At 35.6% G+C, this 19,838-nt stretch overlaps 1 long non-coding RNA gene and 1 other non-coding gene across 2 annotated transcripts in view; both read right to left on the bottom strand.

The window, feature by feature from the left end:
* Positions 1 to 19,838, bottom strand: part of LOC123618933 (uncharacterized) — a 258,692-nt gene that overhangs the window by 93,492 nt on the left and 145,362 nt on the right. The window lies entirely within an intron of this gene.
* Positions 7,361 to 7,433, bottom strand: TRNAA-CGC (transfer RNA alanine (anticodon CGC)). The gene has a single exon. It is a non-coding gene; the product is annotated as a tRNA-Ala (tRNA).

The following is a 19,838-nucleotide window of genomic DNA, read 5'->3' as shown; positions in this document are numbered from 1 at the left end:
TCTTTTGATGCTTTTTCTCCTACTAATCAACTCTTCTTCTACGGAAATGCAAAGGTATAAGTTGTCCCCTGTTCACCTGGAAAATATCACCTTGTCTTCCCTTTTGGTCTAGCTCTCAATGGAGCCCAATGGGTAAATGGATAGGAGGACAGTGAACTGTGACAGTGAACTATAGCTCTTTGTAGTACCCTTATACTTGATGCCTCATTGATTGTCATGATCCACCACTACATTGTGAATTCTGCATAGGCAGATGCAGTATCGTTCTTGCTTTCTGTTTTGTTCCCCATTACATAGCTCAATGCCCATCAGAGAGAATGAAAGAACAAATGAGTGAATGAATGACCAAGGAAAATAACAAACAATGTTCTATGGTCTATATGTTCAAAGGTCTATAAGAATCTGGGTCACTCATTCATTCATAATTATGTACCTTTCTACTGGGAGAGAAAGTTCTCCTTTCTGTTGGGGATCAGTTTTGTGACTAAGCATTGGCTTTCATCCTGCATATGTGGAGTGTTCCTCCTCTAAAAGACCCAAAGGCCAGTCTCTCATAAAAAGCAATCTGTCAGCTTGCTGATGGCTTTTGATCAGTTCCAGCTACACCATTGGGCTTATTTTGGTAAAATATGCCTTTCCTAAATCATTGTGACAAGCCTGCAGTGAAAGTGTTTGCTGCTAACAAAGGAACAGACTCCAAGACAGAGAGGGACTGTGCAGAGCAGTGGAGAACATTTGCATCCTAGGATCAAAGCCAATGTACTGTAACCATACAATCATCTAATCCACTGAGCAGGACAGAGGTCACCTCCAGAGAGGAAATTTTCCTTCCCTGACAGCTACAGGAAGAGGAGTTGCTAAAGCTCACAAGAACATGACCTCAGGAGAAAAATCGCGCTAGAAACTGGACAATGGTAATGCAATACTTGCTTACCACATATCAAATTTAGCTAGCTAGAACATTCATTTTGTTATTTATTTGTACACTTTATCTTGATTTTTACAGAAAAGATTTGCCAGAAAATATTCATATCATGGGTTGAAAATTATACCTGTTAGTAGAAAGACAAAGGTAAGGGTCATTTAAAATATCATATTTGATTTTTGAAATATTTTGTGATTATGTTTTATTTGGACATATTTCATGTTTTAGGAATTTACAACATTTCAAAGTGAAACCAATAAGTGAAAAAACCTATTTTCTGATGAGAACTGTTCCTGATTCCCATACATTTCATGAACTTTCATACTTATGCAAAACAAAGTATTAGCCCAAGATTAGCTATTTTAATCTCAATTAGAAAGTAATTGAGCTGTGAAAAAGAAATACTATGTTTAAAAAATAAATGAGAAAGAAAAAAGATGATATGTGTTGTTTATTTACCAAGCTAATAATAGAAAATATTCTAAAACAATAGTTGAATTTATTGAACCAGTATTGTGAAGTGTACATTGTAATTTGAATCAATCTACATTTCGCTAGTTTTTTTAGTCCATACACATAGATGAAACATCTTTGTGTTACAGACCAGACTTTGCCTTTTACCAACACAAAAATTACTGAACTTATTTTTTTAAAGAGTTCCTATACATTTGAAAAAGCTGTGAAATTTGTTCTCTCAGCATTATTTGATATGTATTTGGGTCAATATTTGAACCCATATCTTTTTTAATAGTGTAAATATTTGGCTGATTAAATGTGAATTATATCAGCATCCAGACTAAGTTCTCCTTTTTTCACAACTCTGCCTCAGATAAAGTCATGTTTGTTTTCATGAACCCTTTAAAGTAATCTACTGACATCACTTTGGTGTTTTAACTTGAAGGCAAGGGAACCTGAAACTCTTCCTTTTAGCCCTACCTTCCTGCTTGTCCCACGTTTGGCACTATGCTCCTATGAGAGTAAGAAAGCATTTCAGTAAAACATGGTTTTGTAACTATAGGAGATGCTAAGGTTAGGATAGGAATCACTGAAACAATTTGCCTGGACTTTTCTGACATCTTTTCCAGTAGCCCCAAGCTTAAATGCAGGCTATTAGCCACGCCTCCTAACAAAGAAATTCTGCCAAGATAAATAGTTTCTCTTCACATAAATTAGAAAGCTTTTGAAGACTCATGAGTAGCAGCATCAAGTGTTTATTGTGCACAGCTTATTAAAAAATACAGTTTTTGCTTTTAAAAAGCTTACAGCCCTATGGAAGTTTTCATTACTACTTCACTGTGATTCATGTTTCTATGGAGAATCCATACTTACTCCACAATGGATGAACACCACTGGGAAAAGGTAATCTCCATTTTCATCTCAGCACTTCTGCACTGTGAGAGGATGTGAAGTGAAAGTAGACACTCCTCATTGTTGAGATTTAGACGTTGTCAAATCTACCGTTTAGAACACCTTTTATTATAAATATACTGTGTACTTGTTCAGTATATTGGTTTATTTTTATGGTTTGAGAGGCCATACCTGCACTTGGCTCTTACTACTTTTAATCATTCATTCATTCAATATTACAGAGTTCCTACTTTGTCCAGCAATGTAAAGCATACCCTAGGAGTAAAATCTAAATAGCAAAGTCTCTGATCTCAAATGGCATTCAGTCACTTGTGAGAGTTACCTAAATTAAGCAATGGTCATAGAATAATAGAACCAAGGTCTATTTTATCACTGATTGTCTTGTTTCATCTTTGATGTTATCCTGATTCCATGCTGCTACCTGCCTGTAAAACTCTGTCTTTTAATTCACTCTCTGGGTATGCTCCTTGCATGGTGTCTGACATTTATTTTTAGTTTTTCCTTTCCTAATTCTGGCTTCCTGTTCTATCTCAGCAAGCCACTTCCACCTACAGTCTAGAGATGAACCACTTGAAGTTACTTCTAATTCTATGATTTACACATTTGGAAAAAAAGGAGAGCCAGGAGGAGAAGCATATGTCTTACATTAAAGTTAAAGTCTGGATATAGTTCTTTGCTGGGGAAGTTTTCATGGAACAAGTTTGCAAAATTACATCTAGCAAAATGAAAGAATCTTTAAAAAGTTCTAAATAAAATTTTAGAAAGTAATTAATAACATTAAAGTCCTCAGTAGCACTGACTTAAAACAGATGAGAAAGTTTCAGCATAAGGAAAGCCTTGTCTATCTGTCTGTATTATGGACAATCAAGGTTATCAGCTATATACATTCTGGCTTCCAGTTACCTTTTACCCAAAGACTTAATATATAACACAATTTTCACCATCACAAATTTTTAGGATTTCTGTTCATCACTTCTATGGAGTGATGACATTTTCTAGCACAGAGGGCAGAGGACTTGAAGAGACGTTATTCCATAGAAAACAGAGATGGCCTACAGATACATGAAAACACACTTGACATCACTCATCATCAGCAAAATACACATTAAAACCACAATGAGATATGCCCACATACCTGCCAGAATGTCTCTTATCAACAAGACAACAAATCATAAGTGATGGAGACGATGTGATGAAATGGGAACCCTCATGCACTGTTAAAGGGATTTTAAATTGATAGAGCCACCATGGAAAACAGTATGAAAGTATCTGAAAAAGTTAAAAATAGAACTACCATTTGATCCAGAAATTGTACTTCTGGGTATTTACTTGAAGAAAACAAGAACACTAATTCAAAAAGATATGTGCACCCTTGTGTTCATTTCAGCATTATTTACAATAGCCAAGATATGGAAGCAACCTAAGTGTCCACTGATAGAGGAATGGATAAAGAAGATGTTGTATATAAATACAATGGAATATTACTCAGCCATAAAAATGAAATCTTGCCATTTGGGATAATATGGATGGATCTAAAGGTTTTACACTAAGTGAAATAAGTCAGAGAAAGACAAATACTAAACGATCTTATTTATACATGGAATCTGAAAAATAAAAGAAACAAAACAAAATGAAAATAGATTCACAGATACAGAAAACAAATGGGTGGTTGCAGAGGGTAGGGAGTAGGGGTAGTGGAAGAGGTGAAGGGAATTAAGACGTACAAAACTCCAGTTGTAAAATAAGTAAGCCACAGAGATATAACATACAGCATAAGGAATAGGGTCAATAATACTGTAATAACTTTGCATGAAATCAGCTGCTAGACTTATATTAGTTATCATTTCATAATGTATGCAGATGTCAAATCACTATCTAGCACAGCTGAAACTAACATCATATTGTACATCAACTCTATTTCAAAAAAAGTTTACAAACAAAAAATAAAATTGTCATGATTTTTACCTTAAGAATATCATCTAACTTACAGGAATTAACATTAACATCTATTTTTACCACAATATAAAATGGGAGGGAAAATTAAATGCCATGTTCTTAGCTTAGTGAAGGAGGTGCTGTGCGTTCATCCAAGCCCTTCACTTATTCTGAAGATAAGAGTAGGACAGTAGTTTCACTGACCAGACCGAGCTCTTACTTCAAATTCTGTTACCCATTCATCTGAACAAATGAACTTGCTACTTATTGCCTTGGTCTATACGAAAGAATTTTAAGAATGGAAAACCATTCAAATTATTTTGTTCTGAACATACAACACAATGCTTTTTGGGATGATGCTGAGCAAAGAGCACAGAAAATGGCACTTAATCCTTAACTCTCTATCAGCCTGCTCTGTCCAGCAATTCATATCTCTATGAGTTGGGCTGCTGTGAAAGAAATTTACTAAGAGCTTAAATATTTTGCCCAATCTGCTTCCTAGGAGAAAACCAGTGATAAATATTTGTGAGGAGACACAGTCTGCCGATTAGAATTGCTTTGTGAGGTTTTCCTTGAAGATTCAGGATTCCCATCCCTGATTTTTGGCAAAGGAAAACTGGCTAGGGTGACATGTAGAGCTGCAAGCTGACATATCTTTGGTAGCTATAGGATTTATATTATGGTTAGTTGGTTTGTTTTCATTTCTTTGCATATAGAATTCTTTACTTGGGTATTTTCTATTATGATTTGCACATGTGAATATATCAAGTTGGGTAATTTTATTCCAGTCAGCATTATGAATATGTGCACCAGATGCTCCAACACTTTATTTGGCATATTCCAAACTGGTGTTGTATGTAATGGCTCATCAGAGAATGAGCTTGACCAGGGGGCTAGAATGGGGCAACAGTCAATGTAGGAAAGCTGCAGAAGGATCAAAGTATCAGGATGTATCTAAAAATTCCCGTGCTGTTTCTGCTTTAAATACTCGCCCTCCATCTCTTTTCTTCAATAACTTTCCCCTCCTCATTAAGAGCTGGCTGCTGGGAAAGGGAATGGATTCTTAGCAACCACCCAGTCTCCTGTATCCCACAGCTGTGATGTCCTGCACGTTCTCCCACTACTGTAGTTCCTCTGCCCCGCAGCTCCCTGCCATAGCATCCAGACTCCAAGTCTGCAGCTCCATAGTGATGGGTACCAGCTTCCCCTGCACTCTGGAAAGGGAAGCAGGTTCTTTAAACAAACACAACCATATGTATTTGTGCTGCTGTTCGATTCTGATTTTTGTTTACTCCCATCTCCAGAAACATTTAAACTATTTTTTACCCCAAATATAAATGAATTTTTACATTCCACTATAAATCTAATTCTAATTTCCATTCTGGTTTTTTGCTTCCCTAACATAATCCCCTAAGCCCTCTACATTTTCCTGATAATCTCTTACTTTCTGCCTCTACTTCATGCATCACTCTGACCTCTGTATCATCTCCATGGGTTGGTGGAAACAGCTGAGAATGTGGATGCCCAGCCACTATTGGCTCAAGCTCTGTCACTGACAAGTGACCTTGAGCAGTCACTTCACTCCTCTTTCACTCAAATCCCTTATCTGTGAAATGAGTTAGACAAGATGATCTATAAGGAAATCTTCCCCCTAAAACTTCCATGTGTCTATGACTGTTCTTACTTCTATTCTTCCTCTTGCAACTCATAATTTTTAACGTTCATTTGGTGGCAGTTTCCTCTTCCCAAGCTTTCCCCTGTAATACTGAATATGGTTCATCAGGCTGAAACTAATTTAATTCACATTTTACTTCTTCAAAACAGATTTTGGTAGACTAGGATGTGGTCTACCAAGTGACTTATTCTCAGTGGATTCCATCAGAGTTAGTACTACCTCCTTGTACAGATTTCTGAAAGTTCTACCAAGTCTCTCTATTGACAGACAGACTTCTCCAAAATTTTCTTGGCATATATCACCCAGCTTTTTATGTAACCTAGGTTGTCCAACAGAGAATTTTAAAATACCTTGATGGAGCCCAAGAAGCGCAACTTAGTATGGATTGTAGTCAATGAAGTGAGCTGTCCCCAGAAGGGAATAAACAGTTTCTGCAAGCAAAGTGACTACATGAAGAAATGTAGGTCACAAATGCCTTTGTCAACCTCATCAGAGAAAACCATCACATTTGTCTTCATAAACACAAAGAAACTCCAAAACTAGAACTCAACCTGTGAACATACTTCTGTATTTGTCAAGGGGTAAAGAATGCTGAGTGGGAGAAAACAGTATTTCTTTGCCCACCTGCAATTTGTGACAAAAAAGGTTGGGCCACAGAGATATGATCTGTAATATGTGCTAAAGATGTAAATTTAAAATTCTACCAGTTTTCTCTCTCTTTATTTTAAATATTTTAGGACTGTGGTAGATAATGTTTTCTGTGACTAACTTGTTATAGCTTGGAAAAAGAAAATATTTGGCAATAACTCTTTAAAGCCAACTAAAAATCACTAATTGAGACTTTCTATACATTACTGATAATTTCTGCTTTTAGAAAGAAATGAAATATAGTAAGAGGCATTTAATAACATAAATTTCTCCTTAAAATGTAAACAATGTAAAATTCTTAAAATATAAACAAAGGTGCCATTCTGAACTCAAAAACTTTCTCTAGTTTGTTACTTTCAGCATAAATATAAACATTTTGGGCACTTTTGTTTCTAACTCTAACCATGAAGAGACAATAAATACACATAATAATTCTGGAAACGGCAATAAGACGAGGATGAATTAAAAGGAACAAAATGTCACAAATTTCAGCTTTCAGTGTCATTAATCTAAAGTATGTACTTAGATACACGACACTAACCAGTCTTGAGAGGTTGCTTTGACATTAAATTAGAGATTTTAAAAGACTGCTGTGGATAAAGGTAGTAATATATAAAGATAGAATGGTAATAATGTGAATAAAAATGTGCTTGAGTTTACCATTACATTGATGGATGGCTTCTATTTCTGCTGGGAACATTCATAATACTGTTTCTGTACAAATAGAATAGAAAAATAATTCTATAGCTGTGTACTTTTGATTCTTTTGGGGGGAGTATAGGTAATTAAGTTTGTTTATTTATCTTTAATGGAGGTACTAGGGATTGAACTCAGGACCTCATACATGCGAAGCATGCACTCTACCACTAAGCTATACCCTCCCTTCCAGTGAGTCTTAAATTTTAGCATGTATCAGTGTCTCCTGAGGGTTTGTTAAAAACACAGATCGCTGGGTCCCGTTCTCAGAGTATTAATTCAATTGTTCATTCTGCTCATCCAGGAACCCAGTTTGAGAACTACTACCGTAGATGTACCCAAAGGTCACCTATTTCATCCCTCTGCCCTGCCCAGGAGGTGGTGAACTAATCATGAATCATGAGCCATGGCTATCGGGTCCCAACTATGTTCAATATATCATGAATGATCTAATTTCAAAAGCAGCTCAAATGAAGCGGAGGGACTGGGTCATGGGTCAGGGATCCTCATGAGTAATATGAAGCAGAGACATAAACAATTGTTCCCTGGTCATAGGAACAGGTGCAAGGAATCCGCCACTGGGAGTTATACCTTCACATGCCATCTTCCTGGACCTTCAGGGGAACGGTTACTGCAGGTGTCACAGCTTTCCCAGTGCTGCTCAAACTAAGCAGAAGAGAGACTTAACATCCAAGAGAGATACAAAGGAGGGATGTGGGGTACTGGTGGATGAAGGGCTGTGCAGCTTTGTTTCAATCATCTAAGTCTCCAGCGCCTGATATCTGGCACACAACAGGCATTCAGGACAAGTTGTGTAGAATTAAATTGCCTTTCTCAAAGGGAAGTTGGGATGTTGGGAAAAATCACTTCATCTACTTGAGCCTGTTTTTAAAATTTGTAAACGTGGCTGGGAGAAATATCTCCACTATAGGATATTTTGAGAATGAAGTGAGATAATAAATGTATCTGTACTCAAAAATGCACAAGCCTAAAAGGTGAAAAATTAGAAATATGTTTCTCTGCTAACTTTTTCAAATATTCCCAGATATTAGTATTTCAGTAACTAAAACAATGCCAAATGTATCACTGATATTCTTCTATTCAATAAAACAGTTTCTCTGTATTGTTAGAATAACATATCCTTTCACATCTCCTTTTAGGCATGGGACTCAACAAAGTTATTTTCATTTAAAAACATTTAAATGTACTTCATAAATATTTTTCTTTTTTCCTAAATGTTTTTTAGCTCAGTATCAAATGAACAAGAGGACAATCAAGTACATCTTATCTCTTTATCCTTACTTGACCTTTCTGTCACATTGACACTGTTGATTACTCACTACTTGAAATTCTCTCTTCTCAATTTTTTTTTTTTACACCAATTGTATACCATTCTCCTTTGGAGTTTTCTCCTTTCTCTCTGACCACTCTAACAGTTCCTCTACTAGTTTCTCTTCTACCACTCACCCTTCAAAGCAAAGTTTCTATACTTTTGTCCTTAGACAGCATTATACACTGTCCTTGGCAATCTTACCCCATCTGTTATGGACTAAATGTTTCTGTGCCCCTATCCCCAAATTCATATGTTGAAGCCCTAACCCTCCAGTGCAGCTGTACTGGAGATGAGAACTCTAATTAAGGCTAAATGAGGTCATAAGGATGGGACCTGATCTGATAGGACAGGTGATCCTACAAGAAGAGAACTTGGAGAGCTCACTCTCTCTCCCTGTGTGTACATCAAGGAAAGGCCACGTGAGGACATGGTGAGAAGGCAGCTGTCTATCAGCTAGGAAGAGAGCCCTTAATAGAAACTGAATTTGCCAGCATCTTGTTCTGGACTTCCCAGCTTCCAGAACGGTGAGAAAATAAATGTCCATTGATTAATCCATTTAGTTTGTGGTTTTGTTATCAGCTGTACAGCTGTATAGCTGTAACCCCCATACCTATGATGCTGGAAAATAAACTCAGGTCTCTTGTCTAAGCTCTGGTTGTGTATTTAGCCATCTGTTTACAAGTCTGAATGATGACCATACAGCTCATACTCAAAATATCCAAAGAGAATCCATTTCTCTCCCCTCAAATCTGCACCTCTGCATGTGCTGGTTAGCTGTGTGACTTACCCATCACCATTCATTCAGTCACCTGAGAAGAAAATTGAGAACTGTTTTTTCTTTAAAGTTAAGACGTCTGTTCTCTTCTATGAACTTTGAAGGCAAAACCATGTCTTTGGATCTATTTATCTCTAGAGTGAGATTCAATACCCAGGACTCCATATGCACTTAAAAGTGAATAAATTAATCAATGATTAGGCACACTCCACCACTTCATCCCCTTGAGCCAGCCAGATTGACTCCCATGCCAGTTTCTAAGGCCATTGGAAGTAAATTATGCCATCTTCTTACCTGTCACCAAGCACCCTTCTCTGCTAAACTCTCTCCAGATATAATGTAATCCCACTAGTCTTATAATTTGAACTTTTAAACTTCTGTCTGTAGTTTTTAGTTTTGCATTTCTCCTTTGGACTTGCCACTTCTCCTTTTGATCTTGATTTCTCTGGCTTAGACTCTAAGGGTTTCATCATGGAATCCAAACTCTAGCTATCCTATTCTTGGCATCTTGTGAAAATTCTTGCACTCTGGCTCTGGTCCTGGGACCCTGGCTAGTGCTCTGTACAGCCTGATCCAATACTCTTTGAGGTGGCAGGGTGGAAAGACTTATATATTTTATAATAGTAGTAGTAGTTGTTTTCTGAGTGTTTACTATGGACTGGGTTTAGTGCTAAGCATTTTATATAGAGAATCTTCCCATTGCTTATATTAATCCCATAGGGAATGGGTTATTATTTCCATTTTGTCCATGAGGAAACTAAACTAAAGTTTAAGGAAATTGTATGATTTATTCAAGGCCATATAGCTAATAAGTGACAGAATACTGACTCGAATCAAGTCAGAGTCTTAAGCATTACACTTTAAAACATGGTTAAACTAGAGATTTGTCAATTGTCAATTTAGTAGATCAGATCTGAGCATCAAATGTGTAACATGAGCCTAGCTTAGAGTACACCCTGTCAATGTGGTATACATTACCTGTATCATAAAAGTTCATAGCTTGATTATTCAACTGCTCTGCCATGGTCATTAAAATAGAGACATGGGCTAAGATCGAGAGGAAAAAAATCATAGTTCTGCAAGCCCATGTAGAACACAAAGTTTAATTTTTCATAGAAATAGAAGAGACTTTCTGCCACATATCAGAAGTCATTTAAGAAGCTTAATCACCCTTGTGCATGGACAGTGCTTCCCTTAATGTTTTCAAAAGCAATGTCATGGGCTGAGTCTTCTGTCCTGAGTACAGCTGTGGAACATATAAAATAATTTGCCTGCCATAAAAAGCACTGGTTTGTAATTGCAAATGTAATGGATTAACCAAATGCCACACAAGTGACTCTTAAGGAGTCCATTTAAAATAATAACCTATTTAGGAATAATCACTTAAAGTGTATCCTCTCCAAGCTGCTCCTGGAGGCAGGACACTTAAATTAGTTTAACAAGGGTATTATAAAAAGAAAATTTACAAACTGCTTGTTTTATCACTCTCTTTTACAGTTGGCTGTACTTGCAGATGTATCAGTGTTATTAGGTTAATTGTGTTCTTTATCCTAATGCATTTAATAACAGGAAATGAAATTGTGTCTTAAAGAGATACTCATTTCTCTTTGGTTAAACGTGGCAGTGACTGGTCAGGGTGGTTTCTCCAAGGACAGTGACAGGACCTCAAAGGAGGTCAAAGGAATAACACAGAGTGCCAAGGAGAAGTGAGTTGAGGGGCCCCTAAGAAAAGTCTTTTCCTTCCTATGAGCAACCACGTATTCGATATCCAATTGTCATGTTACCTTTACTCTGTTAATAACTCCTTTTCCTTTGCCCCCTCTGTTAATACTCTTCCACCATCTTATTAGCAAATTAAAGAATATTATGTTGGACAATGAATTTTATGTGTGCACATATATTATTGAGTGAAGAGCTTAGAGAAACTGACAAACTAAAAAACGTCCTATAAAAGATTCTGGGGATTTAAAAATTATGTTATGTAGTTTTTAATTTATGTTAAATCTTAGAAGTAACAGTTACATGTGTACAGTCAGTTAAGTTGAGCCTGTCTCCAGATAGCACTCAGTTAGGGCATATGCAAAATGACTAGGTAAAATGGCTGACAGGGGCTATCCAAAGACAGAGAAAAATTTTATTTTGTATGAAATAACTGAACATAAATTTAAGACCAGCTAAATTTTCAAGAATGAAAAAAATTACTTTAAGGACCCTGTAAGTGGCACCAGAATTTAGTATAAGACTTATTAGATGAGGACCCATGAACCCTCACCCAGGCTCTGAAAAGGTCTGTGAACTTTGACGGGAAAAATATACAGCTTTTATTTTACTCATCTCTAAGTACCTGCATGTGGTCTTGTCAACAACAAAAACCACAAATATTTTCATAGTACATTACAGTTATAGCAAATGCATTGAAATATTGCTATTACTTATTATTTTGAGATGACAGTGTTCTTAAATGCATCACTTGATCTTAATTATTAATAAAGAAGCATATGGATTACTATTAGAATGAACTATATGGAATTGTCGATATTTGCACATTTTTTACCTAAAAATGAGTTTTATAACATATTATCATTTTGTTTTTAAAATATTTTATCTGTATTTCAACAGAATTAATTTTTTTTTGTATTTTATGTATTTCCTTTTATGCTTTAAAAACATTTTTTCTGGAAAGGGTTCCATAGGCACCTCAGACTGCTGAAGGGGTTCATGGCATTAAAGAAGTTTAAGCATGCCCTGGCTCAGAGTTGTGGCTATTGATTCAGACAGACCATAATTTGATAACCATTTTTATCATTTAATAGCTTTCTGACTTTGAGCAAGTTATTTAACTTCCCTGTGCCTCAGTTTCCTCAAGTGCTGTGAAGTGGAGAACACACTGACTTCCTCGAAGAGCTCAGTGAGGTACTACAAGCTCAGTGGGATAACACCCAATAAACGTGTTCCTACTCCTCCTACTTCCATCAACCATATGCACTGTTTTTCTTCTTGTTTTAAAAAATTCAATAAAAATGTTGTGTGTGTGTGTATTTAAATGACTTCAGAGTTGTTACAGGTTGAATTGTGTTCCCCCAAAAGATATGTTGGAGTCCTAACCCCTATGATCTCAGAACATGATCTTCTTTGGAAATAGGGTCTTCACAGAAGTAATCAAATTAAAGCGAGGTCATTGGTGTAGGCCCTTATCCAATATGATCGGCGTCCTTATGAAAATGGGCAATGGGAAATGCAGACTCAGAGAGAGACTTGCACAGAGGAAAGGTAGGGTGAAGACACAGGCAGAACACCATCTGGAGACCAAGGAACAGACTGATGCACCTACAGGCCGAGGAACATCAGAGATGCAGGCAAACCTCCAGAAGCCAGGAAGAGACAAGGAAGGATCTCCTACAGGTTTCAGAGGGAACATGACCCTGTCGACACCTTGATGTCAGACTCCAAGCTTTCAGAACTGAGACAATACATTGGTTTTAAGCCACCCTGTTCGTGGTATTTTGTCACAGTTAACACAGGAAACTAGTAAAATAGTATTTAAAATTATTTTAAATTTCTCTAGCTTTGTGTGTGTCTTAGTACACCTTTTTGAACAGTTTGGTTTTAGACACTGTTTATTTCTTTATTTGTATATGGATCCTTTAGGCTCATTTTTCATTTCCTAACATAAATTAGAAATTAACAATAAAAATGCTCATAATGACCATGATTTTCAGAATCATTAGAAAAAGGAAGCACTTAATGTGCAGTGGGAACTGAATTATCCTGACAAATGACCATAACAAAAGCAACGTTATCAATGATATTTTATTCCTTATTGGTTAGAGTAACACACAAATACTAATTTGGCAAGAAACAATGCCCATTTAAAATGAGGTTTACGATCACTACCTGCATTGAGTGATGCCATTCAAAGGCCTTGCCTGGAAAAATAAGCTGAAGAATCAATTTCTCTCAGTTCTAAAAGAGTAGCATTGTGACAAAATTGGCGTTTCACCTCATATAGTGCTGTATTCTCTGTGCTATTCTAACGTCAGACAGGGTTGCGGGGAATTACTTGTCGCCTGTGGTGCTCCTTAAACAAGAGCACTAAAATCTGGGGGATTAAAAAAACCTGAAAAGAATTCTTCAATGTAAGTTTTAAGAAAGCAACCATGTGCCCTGATATCTAAGATTTACATCCATATGAAAAATTTATCTTACAGGTTTCTGAAAATTGGACATAACTACCAAGTGAAGGCACATACAGTCAGTTGCTAATGCCTGATTACCTCAATGACAGGTGAGGGAAAGGGCAGGATCTGAGTGTCCTTGAATTTATCATGACAAAAGTTGATTATTCAAAGTGTTATTTCTTTTATATAGTACTTTTGTACAGTTACAGGAAAGTTACATTTTTTTCTTTCTTTTGCTTGCTACATAACGCTTTCCCTTTAAGGTTATTTTGATGTTGTTTGAATGTAAATAAAGAATATATCACACATTAAAAAAAAACATATAACTGCATTTATATTCACAATTTTCATCCAGACAACTTTCAGTCCAAATAAAAATAAGGTCCCTTCTCATTCTAGTATTCTGTGATGCTATGTGTGCTATTCTTCGTGAGAATTCATAAAGGAATAAAGAAAAGGTCACAAAATGATGAGAAAAATATTGGTGGTTTCAATCTTCAGTAGCTGAAAAAATACTTTTAAAAAGTCCCTCAGAGTGATTACTTCAAAAAATTACCTTAAAAATTATAAAGGACTTCTGCTTCCACTCATGAAGGATTAACTTCTAAAGGCATTGCCCTGCTACTCTAAACAATTAGAAATACAAGGGGGAAAAAAAATAAAGCAGTTGTTTTCAAACATTGGATTCTAGAGAGCATTGGAATGTGATTTCTGAAAGAAGGGAATGCTGAGCCCTCATGACTGGCCAGCTAATTCACTGCCTGGGGGCAATTTTCATGTCTAGGTAGGAGAGGAAACCCAAACCACCTGGAGATCTCACTGCATTGAAGAGACAGGGATGAGAGCCGAGGAGAGTGTAAGGTGACACGAGTGTGTGGCTGAGTTCTGGAGAGGAGAGAGCTGCACAGAAAGGATGGTCTGGAGGTTGGGGGAGAGGGTCTTCTCCAGCCTTGGGCTGAGTGTGAAACTGCACATAAGCAAGGAGCTTACGTGGAGAGAGAGGACAGAGCCACCAGAGAGCATAGGTCAAACATTCTCAAAAGTCACACCGGACAGACAAGTTTGTGTTCCCAAGTGCTAGAGGGAAAAGATGGCAAAGTACAAAAGGTGTGAGTAGTGTCTTTGAAAGGCATCACCTCAGCAGTGGGGCTGATGTATCCCTAGAATGCAGGCTGCCCTGAACCTTTAAGAGCTTAAAAGAAAGCTTAAAAGCATCAAAATGATTCCAAGTAACTTAAATATGTGCCAGAACAAAATCCACTCTTTAAAGGATCACAACAAACTTCAGCACTCAAAAATGTAAAATTCACATCTGCCATCTAATTAAAAATTACAAGGGTTACAAAGAAAGGGAAAAATAAGACTTGAAGAGAAAAAAATCAATTAATCAACAGACCCAGAAATAATAGATGATGAAATTATCAGACAAATTTCTTCTGAAAGCAATTATAAATATCAGTATCACCTTCCTAATGAGGCCTACCCAGGCCACCCTATTTTAAATTTTCATTACTCCTGGCCTCTCCCCCATTCCCCCACCCAGTTCTCCTAATCTACTTTCCCTGGTCTTCCCCCCACCCCTGTCCCCATGGCCCTTTATCTTCTAACTATATGTAAAGTATTTTTTACTTATTAGATTTATTTTAAAATCTCTTTCTTTTCTCTTTAATTAATTAATTACTTCATTCATTCATTCAATCATATGTTCCCCACACCCACACCCACACCCTTAGAATGTAAGCTCTGGGGGAGGTAGGATCTTTATCTGTCTTGTATACTGGTATAACTCCAGTGCCAAGAACAGTGCCTGGCCCATGGTAGAGACACAATAAATTTGTTAAAGAAAAAGTCATTTATCCCCTTTCATATTCATGGAGTCGTGTGAGGTATCTGAAAGCTATGAAGGTGTTAGAAAACATCATGCCTGACCTTAGTGTCAACGTTTAGCTATACGGCATATGGTTATACGATGCAAATTTTTTCTTTCTTCAGAATGCAAATGGAAAATCAACTTATGCCCATCTCTTCTTTTCCCTACCAGTTTAAAAATCATGTGAGCTGCTTCTGTACTGCAGGATTTGAAGAAATAATCTTGATCCACTCACAGAAAAAAATGTTGTAGAGATACTAATGCAATGTAAATATATCTCAACGGGAATTGATTTTTTAAAGATTTCTTGTTTTGATTTTAGTTCTTAAAAGAATTTAAGGATACTTGCAATAAAATATACTTATTTTCATCATATCATAAATTGCAGATGAGTGAAATTTAGTCCATAAGGAATCTAGGCTTTAAAGGCTTAAATGCTACTGGTGTTTGGAAATTAGCAGGTTGGTCTATATTAATTGCAACGTGGGTTAAAAAAAAAACAAAAAAACAGCAGAATCAACACTTAGAACGTCCATTATGAGGGACAAGGGGCATTGAATTATTTGCTAAATTTGTCCATGAAAATGTTTCATAGAGCACAGGTAATAACTATATGCTGAAATAAGTCCCTGACTAATAAATTGTACAATTACATTTTTAATAAATTAAGTTCATTCGAAATGAATGAGGATCTCAAAACAAATTCTAAGTCAAATCTAATTGATACTCTGATCCTGTTTCCTATTTTTTTTTAATATAAGCACCTTGAAATTACAACTTTATATTAGAGCTTATCTAGTTCAATTTCCCATACTCCACAGAAATTTTTCCTGCTATATTTTTCTTCGTCCCTTCACTAAAACATCTCCATGATGTGAGCCATGTAGCAGGGTTCCTGGATACTCCACTTATTCTATCCACATAGGGGCATATCCCCAAAATGAACCAAAGAAATATTTTAAACTTTATTTTTTCAGAGCCCTTCTGTCTTTGCTGGAGAAATGAGTATAACACAATATTAAATTTTTAAGTTTAAAATGAAACACAAAAAATAGTATCATATACCAAAATTAGTTGAGAAAAAGGAAATCTTGTAAAATTTCCCAAAAAAGGAGATTCTGAGAACTCATAATATTTAAGCTCTCTTCACATTAAGGATATAAGATTATAGATATGAAGACTAAAGAGGATTAATTATTTAGAAAGAGCCAAGCCTTGTGTACCATCAAAAATACAAAATAACAAGTGTTGGTGAGGTTATAGAGAAAAGGTAACTCTTGTGTGTTGCTGATGGGAATGTAAATTGGTACAGCCATTATAGAAAACAGTATGGAAGCTCTTCTAAAAAATTAAAAATAGAACTTCCATATGATCCAGCAAAACCACTTCTGGGTATATATGCAAAGGAAGTGAAAACAGTATCACAAAGAGATATCTGCACCCCCATGCTCACTACAGCACTGTATCATAATAGCCAAGATACAGAAACAACCTAAATGTCCAAAGGATTAATGGATAAAGAAGATGTTGTGTACATATATAACAGAATATTATTCAGCCTTGAGAAAGAAGGAAATCCTGCCATTTGCAACAACATGGATGGACCTTGAGGACATTATGCTAAGTGAAATAAGTCATAGGGAGAAAGACAAATCCTACATGATATCACTTATATGTGAAATCTAAAAAGCTGAACTCAAAGAAACAAAGAGTAAAGTGGTGATTACAAGGGACTCAGGGGTGGGGGAAATGGGAAGATGTTGGTCAAAGGTTACAAACTTCTAGTTGAAAGATTAACATGTTCAGGGGATCTAATGTACAGCATAGTGATTATTGCTAATAATACGCTAGACATGTGAAAGTTGCTAAGAAAGTAGATGACTATTCTCATAATAAAAAAGAAATGGTAATTGTATGACAGGATGGAGGTGTTAATGTTACACTTTGCAATATATAAATGTGTCAAGTCAGCATGTTGTGTACCTCAAATTACACACTATTATAGATCAATTATTTCTCAATAAAGCTGGGGAAATTTTAAAAATATACAACAGTACAATTACAATAAAGATTGGGAAAGGAGATGTACAATACCAATTAGAAAAAAAGTGACTGATAATTATGACAGAATAATTGAAGGGGATATTTTGAATATGAAATTTGGTTCCAAGCATCTCTTAAGTTATGGCAAAAAGGGAGTGTAATATATAATTACTCTTATTTAAAAAAAAAAACAGTAACAACAACAAAAAGTAGTGTCTAACAGAGGCAAACACTAAATTCCTGCAATTATATGCCAAGCAAAATTTGTCATTTAAATCTTCAAAGAGTGTTATAAGGAATAATATCTTCAATGCAGATTCTGTAGGTGTAAAAAAGTATATGTCTATTTTTTAAGGTAAATTTTAGTAGAAATTGAAGCTTAACATTAAATAGTAGTAACTCTGTGAAGACATTTGTATATGGAGATAGAATAAATTTATGATGAGATAATTTGATACAAGGGTATAATTATCTAAAATGCCAAATTACTTTTCTCAAATAGTATTTGTGTCAGTACTATTTTGACAGTAGCCAGGTAACCGTCAATTCAAAATTGAGCTTCCTAAAGAATGAAGATTTTCTATGGCAATAATCAGAAAGACACTGATAAGCATATACATTAAAAAATGTCAAAGTCAGCAATCTTTTCTAAAGCTGATTTGCTTTCTAACCTTGAAGACAGGCCAATCCTCCTCTGCATACAGGTGGGCAAGAAAGTAAGGCCAACTTTTTTCTAGATAGGCCTTTAAATTAGTTCAAATGGCTAGGCACAATAGAGGCTTCAAGGTTATGCTCCATAAAGTTTGAGTAGATGATTTTGCTTTGGCACATGTTAAAGGCAGGTGTTACCAACCAGTTGTCTGCACTACAAAATAATCTTGCTATGACTTATGCAGAATATTAGGTATTGAATAGCATTGTAGCTTGATGAGCCAGCCAGAATGAATAACTGCTAAAGGTAACTCTGAAGTAGATGCATTTGATGAGCTTTTCAATTAAATAATATTTTAGTGTAAGTTGGAAAATTGCATGCCCAGTTTTTGAGCATTGATTCAGTGAACGAAGATATACCTTGAAAGACAGAGAATTAGTTTGATCAGATTCAGTACAGAGAAAGCCAGTGTCAAGAATGCTATCTTAAATTCCCTTGAAAATAGGGGCAGGTTAAAACAAAGATTTTAATAAAATAATTATAATATTAGATCTATAATATTTCTAGCTATGAGCAATCAGAAATTTACATAAAAATGTTTCCATAATAGCATCAAAATTATTAAATACTTAGAGATAAATCTGATAAAATACATGTCAACTCTGTACTAAAAAAGTATAAAACTCCACTGGTTTATCTGAATAATACTTACATAAATGGAGACAAATACCATATTTAGGGGTCAGAAGAACCCAATATTGCAATTCTTCCTAATCTGATTTATGGATTTAATTTAATTCTTGTCAAAATCTTTAAGGCTTTTTTGGAGAAATTTATAAGCTGATTCTAAAATTCGTGTGAAAATGTGAAAGACCTAGAACAGCCAAAACAGTCTTGAAAAATAATAAAGTTGGAGGACTTAACCTATTTCATTCAAGACTAATTATAAAGCTACATTGTGGTTATTGGCATAAAGATAGCCCAGCATGTCAATGGAGCAGAATAAAGAGCTCAGAAATAGAACCATACATATATGGTCAAATGATTTTCAACAAAGGTGCAAAGTCAACTCAGTGAAGAAAACATAGTCTTTACAATGTTGACATACTGGAAAATTTGGATATCCATATGTGAAAAACTGAACTTGGATTCATAAAAAAGGTCATCATTAAAAAATTAATTTGTAATGGATCATAGATTTAAATGTAAAACCTAACTGTAAGACTTCTAAAAGAAAACAAAGCCTGAATCAGAAGAGCTCCAAAAAAGGAATGATGATTACTAGAATTCATCAAAATTAAGAACTTTTCTTCTTTGAAAGACATTATTAAGCGAGTGAAAAGAGAAGCCAGACTGAGAGAAAATATTTTCAAATCACACATATGTTTAAGGACTTGTATCTATATTCTATACAGAAATATAAAAATTCATTAATAAGAAAACAATTTAAAGAAAACACTGCAAAAGATTTAAATAGACACTTTCCCAAAGAAGAGAAATGCATGGCAATATACACTTGAAATGATGCCCAGCATCACTGATCATCAGAGAAATGCACATTAAAACTTCAGAGAGATACCACTACAACCTGCTAGAATTGCTAAAATTAAGAAGACTGACCATACCAATGGCTGGTGGGGATATGGAGGAACTGGAACTCATATACTGCTGATAGGAACATAAAATAATACAATTACTTCAGAAAACAGTTGAATGGTTGCATTAAATGTTAAACATACG

This window comes from Camelus bactrianus, chromosome 3 (genome assembly GCF_048773025.1).
Source record: "Camelus bactrianus isolate YW-2024 breed Bactrian camel chromosome 3, ASM4877302v1, whole genome shotgun sequence".
Classification (NCBI taxonomy): Eukaryota; Metazoa; Chordata; class Mammalia; order Artiodactyla; family Camelidae; genus Camelus; species Camelus bactrianus.
This window is presented reverse-complemented; position numbering and strand designations above follow the sequence as displayed.